Source organism: Diabrotica undecimpunctata, chromosome 1 (genome assembly GCF_040954645.1).
Source record: "Diabrotica undecimpunctata isolate CICGRU chromosome 1, icDiaUnde3, whole genome shotgun sequence".
Classification (NCBI taxonomy): Eukaryota; Metazoa; Arthropoda; class Insecta; order Coleoptera; family Chrysomelidae; genus Diabrotica; species Diabrotica undecimpunctata.
Window position 1 is genome coordinate 114,553,021 of NC_092803.1, and position 11,913 is coordinate 114,564,933.

An 11,913-nucleotide genomic window follows, 5' to 3' on the forward strand; every position below is an offset into this window, starting at 1 on the left:
TTAAATTCAACGTTTTACACTTTTCAATTATCTTATTTTAATTTTTAATCTAGTATTAAGTATATAAATAGCAAACAGGATCATTTATAGGTTAATTTTATATTATACAAAAGTATTGAATATCATTTGTCAAAATAAAGGATTTCTTTAACATGTTAGCAATAACTCTGTTAATTTTTCTTTTACTTCTGTTGATTTCTATTACTTAACAGAGTTGAAAGAGGAGTTTATTGAACTTTTGATGTACTATTTAACTTAAAGGCGATATGAAAGTTCGGCGGGTTAGCTAGTTCTTTAAATAAATAATAGACTAACACTTTAAAAAAAACTAAATATTTCGTTTTTTACAACATTGACTTGATTTAAAAACCATTATTTCTTATCTCACTTTGTAAAGGAGAAAATGAAAGAAATATAAGATCATTTAATACTTAATGATTAGATGAAATTTCAGGTAATATTAACTGTACAGTGAACGGCTAAATTATGGAATATTATCATTATTTCGAGAACCGTTGAGTTTTGAGGGAAATCCCGAAACAGGTCGATTTTTGTTATAAAATACCCATGTTATAACCGGTGTAGGTGTAGTGACGTAATCGATAATTTTATTAAATAGAAATCGGTATAATGCGACACCTCATTTAAACGAGAATTTAATTCTCTATTTAACGACATTACATTTTTAACTAAAATATTTTTTTAAGGGTACAAAAATAATTTTTTTTAATTTAAACTCAACTAAATTACAACTAATGATTTAATTAATAATGTACTTTAAAGTAACCAAATTATGCATAATAATTATTTTAAATTAAATGTTCGGAATGCCGTCCATCGGTTCCTGCCATGACTTTCTGAAGTAAATACTTTAAAAAGATAAAATAAGTAAAAATAATAATGGACACAAAAAGTTATCTCATAAACACTGAAAATTGTTGTCAAATGTTAATTCAAGCATAGTTACTTTAATATTTATTGACGTAAATGTTTTGAATTTGTGAATTGTCATTAGTTGTCAATTGTAATTTTTACTTCTTAGCTTTTCAAGCGCATCTACAATTAGTCTGTTGGTATATATGTGTTTAGAGAAATGTCTTAATGCGAGAAGGACGGACTGTGAGTCGGATAAAATTATATACCGTTAGATATATAATGTGCTGTTCATTATCCAATCCAACGCCTTAAATGCAAGTCGTATCAGATATTAAGCTGATAAAATCATTATACTACACTTTAATCTTAGCCAGAAGCCGAGAAGTGATAAAATTAGGCTTTGACAATGGAAATTCCATAGTGACCGGTGAATGCAAGTGATGAATTTTGCGGCGTAAAAAGTAGATATGCCAAACGAGCTCAAATGCGTGACATTTTTAAACAGGCAATTGGCCGACGCGACGGTTACCACCTATGTAACCCTCTAAAAGAGACAACTCAGCAGTTTCCATTTAGCGTTGAAGAAGGGAGTTAGTTTTCCTAGAGTACTATATTTGTCGTACAAAATTGTGTAATGTAAACAGCAAGGAAATAAAGAATGAAAAATTAAGTGATAATTAGCCTAGTAAAGAGTAATAATTATTTAAGTAATTATTATATATTCCAAATTAATAAAGAATAAATTCGACACAGTTTAACGTATACATTTCAAATTAAAAATAAAACAATTGACCCAGTTTAACACAAGCCTGAATGTTTAAAAAATTACGACACTTAGACCTTGTTGGAAATTAATACAAGGTACGAATTGTTAAACAAGTGAGAAGAATTGAGCTGACTAAGAAGTTTTACATAGCGTGATCCAGTTTAACACATGGAATAGATGGCATAATCAGTGAAATCGTAAAAACAAATCTCCACTTCGGACGTGACATAAAGAATCTAAGGTACGAGTTGGCGATACATAAAAAACGGAATGAAGTGGGTCAGACAGTTCAGTAATAGCGCGGCGCCTGAGAGGGTCCCACGCGAGGGGAAACTAGTGGGAAGTTGGCACTCTAGACGCTCCACGCCATAGTGTGGAGATCGGACGATACGCAGCCAGTGGACGCGCTATTTAACTCGACGGGATAGTGTGACGTATAAGTGTCGGCAACTGGAGATTCGAAGGTTCGCAATCTCAAATCCCTGTAAGACTGGAGGCGTATTCACTAGCTAGAGCCTAGATACGCAAAGGTAACTAAGATCTATATACTAACCCAAGGTATATCTAATGATACGGGTTGTCCGACCTTTAATTGATTGCTTGTCTCTTCTCGTCTCCCTTCTTGCCTTATCGAACATTTTGGTCATAACTGATATTTTGTAGTGTACAGTCTAGTTAATACATGGTAAACTCGAAATTTGTTTTGTTATTCCTAGCCGTTACAGGTCGAGACTAGAACAGATACACATTTCGCTTATGCAGTGCTCCGGCTTCTAACGTAAGCCCATAGCCTCTCACTCTTTGCAGGACCTGAGACCAAGAAGTCCTTAATTCCCTTCTTTCCAAAAATTTCCCTACCCTCTTGTAAATCCGCGAGGGCGGAACCAGTCAGTCCAGACTAGTGGAACCAGTAAGCCTTGCCCCGCTCGCAGGGATAAGTATCTCCTAAGAATTGTAGAGGCATTGATAAGGAGATTGAGACAGACGTCTTCTACAATGGTGACAGCCTTTATCAGAGTGGAGACAATTCATTAGAGGGGTTTATTAGATTTATTTACAGCTTCAATCCTAAATAATCACACCTAACCCCCCAATTTATTAGAATGGTGACAGCGGTAGTCACCCCAATTTATTAGAATGGTGACAGCGGTTCCGGTTTGGGGAAATTAATTCGGAAATACGGATGATTAGGTCACTTCTACAGTTTTTTATTTTTTTTTTATTTTTTTTTTGGTAAACTTTTGCAAGTTTTTCTATATTTATAAGAATTTCTTCCATCGTTGAAATCTTGCTTCGCCAGTGGCATTCCAAATTTTTTTTTTCTAGTATAGAAACAGTACAGTATCCAGCAAATATTATTTTTATGTACAGGACTTCTTTTCTGAAAATCTTTTTCTGTTTTTTTTTACCATTGACGTTTTGCGTCCAGAGACATATAGACCCTCGATCAACTTTGAAAATTTTAGGGTATAAGCAAAGAAATCAGTTTGCAAAATTACCGTCAGGTCACTCAAGTACTAAATAATTTTCGTGCTGTAGCACAAATCTCGTTTTAGCGAGTAGATCTTTTTTTATCGCGAGAAAATACCTTCATAACAATCCCGTCCTAAAACCAAAAAATTCCAAGAGGCCATAAAAGGTAGGTGAATCGCTTTATAATCAATTAAAGGGAGGACAACTGAAATATTTTTGCTCGAAAAATAAATACTAATCATTATTTTAACAGTTGATTTTACTTGAGATAACAATTCTAATTTTATTTTATTTGACAACAATTTATTCTCTATATATTTGTTTTGTTTTTTTTTTGAATTCTTAAAAGTTACCACATAATACTCTACAAAATATATAAGTATACAGTCAAGACACAGGTATTATTTACGTAGTAGTTGAAAATAAGGAATTTGCTAAAGTGCAAAACAGCATTAGTTGATTTTACTAGAGATTATAATTCTAATTTTATTTTATTTGGCAATCAATTATATTCTTTATATATTGATTTTTTGAAATTCTTAAAATGTACCATATCATACTCGATATTAAGATTCAGAAGTTTGCATATCTTTGGAGAAGTCCGACGGACTCTGAAAGTTTTTATGGTGGACAATGGATTAATATTATATAAATATGAATTGACTATATTGATTATTGATTCGTAATAGTGGACGGTATCATTCCAGAAATTTTAGTAACTTTAGTTGTCTATTATAGATGAGATTTTTTGTGGGATTCGCTGATACTCTAGCGAAAGAGAGGAGTAGAATTTGTTGTCGTCGTAGATAAAGTAGAAGTTCGAAACATTTTTCGTGTATTCTATATTTATTGAACGTAGTAGGGATTTACTTAAGGGCATGTAGACAATGCTACCATAATCAATTTTTGGCGGATAACAGCTCGGTATATTTTTAATAGTGTTTCCTCATCGACTCCCCAACTATAACGAGCCAGTGATTTAAGGATTTTTATTTTCGAAGGCAGCTGACCTTAGGTTCTCGAATATGTGGTCTTCAGGAATGTTTTATCGAAAAATAATGCAGAGAAGCTTTATTTGATCTACTACTTGGAGAAAATTTCTATTCAGAGAGATGGTTAGAGATTGCGTGTTTTGTCTTCTGGTAAAATGAATAATTTTGGACTTCGATAGGGAGAAGTTAAGGCCGGATTGACTGACCCAGTTGTTTATCTTATTTACCGTTTTCTGTAGTAAAGTGTTTGTGGTGGATATGACCTTTCCATGACAGATTGATGTTATGTCGTCAGCATATATTCCATATTGTACAGGATCATTTATGAAGGAACGTAAATCGTTATACTAAGGAAAAACAGTATGCTGCTTAGAGCAGACCTTTTTTTGATTCTAAGGTGTGAGAATGTTTGACGTCGTATGATCTGACTTAGTTGTTTAGTATCAGAGAAATCGGTATAGAGTCAAAAGCGATTTCGATATCAAGGGAGATTGCAATTATTTCATTTTGTTGAATAGTGCATGCATAATTGTGGATCGAAGAAGTAGAAGATTGTCCATGGTGCATCGATTTGGGCTAAAGCCGGATCAAAATAGGTCGGGAATATTATTTTGTTCAGTGTGCCAAAGTGATCTTTCACTAATTATTTTTCTAGAAGTTCGCATGATGTACAGGTGAGAGAGATTGTCCTGTATGAGTTTAACGTGTTTGGAGATTGATCGTCCTTTTGATAGGAATCGTTAAGGAGTGTCTCTATAGTGATGAGAATTGCTGGGAAAACCAAATGTTGTTGAACAGTTGGAGTCTTTTTTTTTTCTTTCGTATGTATTTTGGTGAAGAATTTTAAAAAAGATAGAGGAAAGAGTAGGATAATAGACGATTAGGAGACGGAAGGCGTCGGAGAACGCTGTAAACCGATAGTAGTAATCGAGGAAATAGTAGCATTAGAGGAGATAAACCGATAGTAATAATCGAGGAAATAGTAGCATTAGAGGAGATAAACCGATAGTAATAATCGAGGAAATAGTAGCATTACAGGAGTTAAACCGATAGTAGTAATCGAGGAAATAGTAGCATTAGAGGAGATAAACCGATAGTAGTAATCGAGGAAATAGTAGCATTACAGGAGATAAAGCGAATGATGATACAAAAAAAAATGTAGGAACAAAAATTATGGAAATATAAGTGAATATGAAAAACACGATACGAGGATATATCGTAATAGATTTTATAGACACAGAGGAGATTGGCAATCACAACGAAGAAGAAGAATAATAAATGGACACAGGTGAGATGCCACAGAAATAGAGGCACAGCGAGAGGATATTTCGCACCGCTTGCGAATACGAATACAGTGCCAGAAGTAGATTTTTGGACAGGAATGTAGGCAAACTGCATATGGTTCGACCTTAATGTTGAAATCTACGTCGAGCAGAAGACTGCTAAGAGGATAAGCTAGGGTGGTACTTGAATCCCAACCCGCTGAGAGTCCTGCTGCTCCAGCACGACACTGCAGTAATTACATACTGGATTAAAATTGCGAAACGAATTGGGAATTAGGATTTTTTTTTTCAATGAAGTAAATGGGAAAATTATTGAAAAAGAAGTTTGTCACAATGAAGGACGATTCCCTATGAGTATTGTATTTATATGCAAGAAAAGAAAAGATGTTGAGTAAATTAAGTACGCACAAAGGCGAAAAATGATGAACAGATTATTGTGAAAAGTATATGTCAATATTACTACATATTTAACGAAATTAACTTCGAGATTGAACTGAAAAATAGAAAAAACAGTTACGGTAATATAGAAACAAAAAGTTGCGAAGTAATCACAAAAGGATCAATAGATAAACCGATTAAGGGTGTTATCTATAGGAATCATAAATGTGAATAATCCAGAAACATAAATTAGAAGTTTTATTCCGAAGATACAAAACCAGGAAAAAATTTTTATATATGTTATATTTGAAGAAAAAAAGGCCCATCGAAAAAAAAAACGCAAAACATGCAGATGTTTTATTTGTAAAAGACGAGAAATTAAACAAAAAACCATACCTAGAATATTTTATTACGATAGCAAACACAATATTCGTTATAAAAACATTACATAATGGAATTAGGTTAATAGTATGATATTTGATACAGTTGGAATGTGCGAGTAATCAAGTCCCTAAACTTGAAATGTGTACAATTAACTGACCAGGTTAAATGTTTTATTATTACAATCCTAATTTTTAGAATATTATTTACGATGCAAGAAGAACTAACGAGTATGGAATTTTTTTTTGACAGAGAAGAAAAATCGATGAACAGAAATATGTTCATGTTTTCTACAATAAGAACTCTTTGGACATAAGTTTTCGAATTAGTATCTTACACCTCAGAATGCAAGAAAAAGCAATTTTACGAAAATAGCCACACCACGTAACAGATTATCTAGGAAAAAAAAGTAAAGTTTAATGGACTAATTAATGTCAAGAAGCATTTAATAATGGATATATCAAATAAACGCCGTTAGGGAATTCTCCGATTTATCGACGAAAAACTAATCTATTTTAAGGATTTATGCTTCAGGAATAGCATTAGGAGACTTGTTGAGATTTTGGCTCACAAATGCGAGTACAGGCGATTATAAAGAAAATGATAATAATGAAAAATGAGAATAAGAAGAGATGAAAAATAAGAATCAGCCAATTCTTAATGAAATACGAAAAGATTAAAAGAATCATAATTATTTTAAAAAAAGGTACAAAAATTTGTATCGTACAAGATAAACAGGTCAAGAAGAGTTATAATTAACGACTTCCACATGTTACAGGAAGGATATGGAAGAATAAATAGGATATATAGTACATAAATATAAGGAAATACGATTTCTGGAACGAATTAAGAAGAAATGTTGAGAAATATGTGAAATGTGAAGAGATGTGATGATTGCCAAGGGCATAAGCACTTAATCATAGACCAGGAACTTCACTTAACAAACCGCCGAGAAGAAGAAAAGGAAGCCAGGGAGACATCAGCCAACCAAAAAGATCAGAACGAATAAGGAATAGACTAATTTATATTTAAATGGGAATAAGCCACAATTAAAGGTTAAAATACGTTTATTGACGTTTCAATTTCCACTCCGGAAATCCTTTTCCGAAGTGGAAATTGAAACATCAATAAACGTATTTTAACCTTTAATTGTGGCTTATTCCCATTTAAATATAAATTAATTTAAAATGCCACAAGAAAATAGCTTCAGAGGAATAGACTAGGCATTAAGCACGAAAGAAAATGTTGCTGCATATTCCATAAAACGAAAAAGAAAGGATGGAACTCATACAACAGAAGAAGAAATAATAATGGGAAAACAATAATAACACAGAATGATGAGAACGCAGAAATGTTTTTCGACGCAGAAGACCAATAATGAAAATATCAATCAACGACAAGGAAGGTTAAAAGCTTGGTATTACAAGAGACGGCCGCTCGAATAATGCTAAAATTTTAACAAGAAATTTAATATAGTAAGGAATCCGAATACAATAATATCATTACCAGGTATAAGTAAAAAAAATATACATTACAACAATAATAAACTAACATAATGTGCTCAGCTGATTATCTCGTTCGTCTGTTGTGTTCTTATTTAAATGAACTTTATGTGTATGTATGTATATCTATGTGTATATATATAATGAATCATATTTGCATTGTTGGAACGTAATGCAGTTCCGATGTGCATTCGATAATTTTTGCAAATACCCCACATCATATACTAACATAGTATTTAGTGTTTCTAAACCTTGTTCACCCCCCGTAAGAAATTATTGTGCCTGTGACACAATCCTCTACCGACCTACCACATTAGCACGGAAAATGTTAGCTCCCATAATCCGAAAATATTGAAAACAAATAACTATAGAAAGGGTAGGTTTTGCAATCCAGTATAAATGTAACGACGGATTGGAATATGGTCGTCACCCTTCCTAACAGAAGTACACATGTTAATAGGTAAGACAATTCGCCATTAACAACAAGGGACGAAAGACCAAACACAGGTAATATACTCATTCACAGTTAAAAAATAAATAGAGTTAATGAAAATAATTTTCTTTGAAAGTATAAATAGGGCAGGCTCGAAAATTAAACTAAAAATAGTTAAAAACTAACGTGGAAAAACAATCACTAAATAGAAATACAAGATTATTATTCTGTCATAAAATTAAGCAAGAAATGAGGAAAAGAATAAGTAAATTAATCAAGGTTAATAAGGGTCTAAGCCTCTGCTAATTAGTAAAGAATAGGAGACTGGATTAGTACGGTTCTATACGCTATCCATTACTGCTATGTCGGAAACTAGTGAACAGACTTGGATTCCTATCAACGTAGAAAACAATAATAATAAAAAAATTTAAAGGTCAAGTTAGAAATCGTCAGCAATTAAAAAAATGTAGTATAGTCAAAATGTAGTTCAAATACCAAGAATTCATATTATAGGTCAGTACGCAAATTTTTCAACAAAGATTGCCGCTCAGCAAAATGTAATTAGCCTTGAAACATAATTACAATAAACAGTTGTAAATTACAAACAACAGGTGATTTTGTTTAACAAAAAAGAAAATAAAGATAAACTCTATCTTGAAATTATTTTGGAATTTTAGGAAAGAGTTAAGGAATAATCTTGAATTTTAAGAATTACATTTGAAAATAGGATACTTGATATAGTTTCTGATAAAAGCAGAATTCAGTACACAGTATATTGTAAACAGTAAGTGATGACAAGTTGAAAATAAAAAATATAAGACTTAACTTTACAGGGTGTATATATATCATAAATATCATATACTATATTGTAATCGTTTAAAATGCAAGTCCCAATTATCAATATATCCGTTAATAACTAATTAAATATCATTTTATTTATTAGTTATGATCATAAGGCATACTAATATGCAATACAATGTAGGTTAGTTTATAAGTCAGAATTATGTAAAGCTATCGCTACAATTGTCTGCAATAAGCAGCTATGCATGTATGTATAGGTTAAGGTGCGTTGGACTTACGCGTAGAAAGTACTAATGCTAACTAAAGTTTGCTAACGGGAGTGCGACTACTCGGACAGTATTAACAGTACGATTTGTTACAAAAAACCGCAAAGAAAACCACGGATACCGTTCAAAACCGATTACATTATTAACTATCTTATTCCTGGAAGCAGCAACCACAACCAGGCAGAAGAAATCCACCTACGAGAGGGAGTAACATGTCCATTCATCAATGGCTATTGCTTCGACTCTACAATAGGCGAAATAACCTGGGAACAATACAAAGACAACAGTTGTGAAAGTCAATTGTCACAACTTTATAAAGGGCACGGTGAAAAGATCACTAATAAACAATCCCTAGAAGAGCTGGTAATAGTAGAACAAGATAAAAATATATTTGCTCTAACGCTACACAAAAGGGCTATAATATGTAACACAGAGGTATGGCAAACTGAACACCCCCGAATCCTCATAAATTTCCTCGTAAACAACAAAATAAATCCTAGTATGCCACTCCTTCCCCAAAACGTAGACCTAATCTTCTTCTTCTTCCTATGCCGTCCCCATTAACGGAGGTTGGCGACCACATTTTTAAAGGCTTCTCTATCTTTTGCAACGTGGAATAATTCGTCTACAGTCATGTTTGTCCAGTCTCGAATATTTCGCAGCCATGACTTCCTCTTTCTACCTATTCCCTTTTTGCCATCGACTCTACCCTGCATGATGACCTGCAGAAGACTATATTTATTATTTCTTAGTATGTGTCCAAGGTATGCAGTCTTGCGTACTTTTATCGTTCTCAACAATTTTTTGTCTCGACCCATTCTTCTCAGCACTTCCTCATTGGTGACCCTGGCAGTCCATGGGATTCTCAACATTCTCCGGTATATCCAAAGTTCAAAGGCTTCAATCTTTTTAACTATTTGCGCTTTTAGTGTCCATGTTTCTACCCCGTACAATAGTTGCGACCAGACGTAACATTCAACAAACCTCAGTCTCAGCGCAATATTCAGATTTTTGTCACAGAACAATTGTTTGAATTTTAAGAACGCTGCCCTTGCCATTTCTATTCGTACCCGGATCTCTTGGTCTGGATCTAATTCTGTGTTGATGTAAGCTCCCAGATATTTATATTTTGTCACTCTCTCTATTTGCTGTCCACCAAGAGTTAGTTGTTCATTAGACCTAATGACCTACTTAAATAGCAAATTCCTTTACACCGAACAAGCCTACCAAAGAGAAATAGAGAATGTATACTTAGACACAGTACTGCGTCGATGTCAAACAAAGAGAGAAATTTTAAAAAACAGATTACTAATGGCCCCAGCCCTACCTAACGCTGTCAGTAAACTCATGCAGAACATGCCAGGGTACACTGGAAGAGTACTAGGAGAAGTACTTTACATAATGCAATGCACACCGAAACCAGTGACCATACGAAGAACAAACAAATGTTTCCATGAACTACCGATCTCACTACTAAACCAGTCAAAATTTATGTCACCAGTAACAAGAATAATCCAAGATTACGCCGAAGAAATAGATTGCCACCATGTAACACCTCCGATGTACTACGTAGAAGAACAATGGATCAGCTTGACACCAGACCCAACCAAGACAGTCAATCCAACAGAAATCACAGTAGAAACAGAATCATTAATAGACATGGTACCACTACAACCATTAGCAGCTGGCGGAATATACACACAACAAGAAATACAAGACGCACAAAGGATAGTCACGTTCGGAGCAGAAAGAAAAGCAGTAGAGAACATAATCACCAGAAGAACAGCAGGCCTAGAGACAATAAATCAAGGGTACACATTAACCAAAATATTTGACGAAAATGAACTAAAAGAGATCGCTCACTCCACCCTCAATAGAATATGGGGATGGTTATCCACATTAGGAAATATCACCAGTAGCCTAATTGGCGTATATTTAATATATAGAACAATTATATATGCTTGTGGAATAATACTGAATGGGTTAGGAATATACCAAACAATAGGATGCAGCTACATAATCATAGCAGGGTTATGGACAAACCTCACCAACTGGGTAATACACCGACATCAAAAATCAAAGAACGAAGAACAAAATATACACCTGAATACAAACAATGAGCAATTAGAATCAGAAGATGAACATTCGACAAAGAGATGCAGCAAACACATACCAGATACCAATTTATCAGAAGTATAACGCGGCAAAGTAAAGCAGTACCAACCAGAAAAGACCAAACCAGCGAGAGCAACCCAATGGAGATAGACAGCACTAACAAGATAGTTAACGCGGTACCTGAAAATTGGCAAACGGACATTAAAAGCCAAGACGACGCGAGTGAAGTGCGAAAATCCCCACAGGGATACGTCGATAGTGAACGATCATAAGCAAAACCGCGATTGCCGAGAAACGCGAGTTACATTCGGATAGAACAATTTTAGAATTTTAGAATAAGTGACACATGTAGTCACAAAACACTGTAATAAGTCAATAATGTTTTCACTTGTAAATTTCAATAAGAATTTAATACAAAAGTAACTCAACTTATACACATAGGTACAATACGGGGGCAGCACGATACATTCGCTGACCACCGCACAATATTCTATAAGAAACAATATAATATAACATAATAATCGGGACTTAATATAAAAGAGTATAGTAGGATATAAGTAATGTAAGATGTAAGTAGAATAATTATTATGGGTTGGAAAAGGAAAAGGCCTCTCAGGCCATTTCTTTTTTTTTGCGAAGGGAGTAAT

The 11,913-nt window shown here is 33.8% G+C and overlaps 1 pseudogene; it reads right to left on the reverse strand.

Moving 5' to 3' along the window:
- Positions 1-1,152: 1,152 nt before the first annotated feature.
- On the reverse strand, positions 1,153-1,265 carry LOC140432936 (U2 spliceosomal RNA; annotated as a pseudogene).
- Between the last annotated feature and the right edge of the window lie 10,648 nt (positions 1,266-11,913).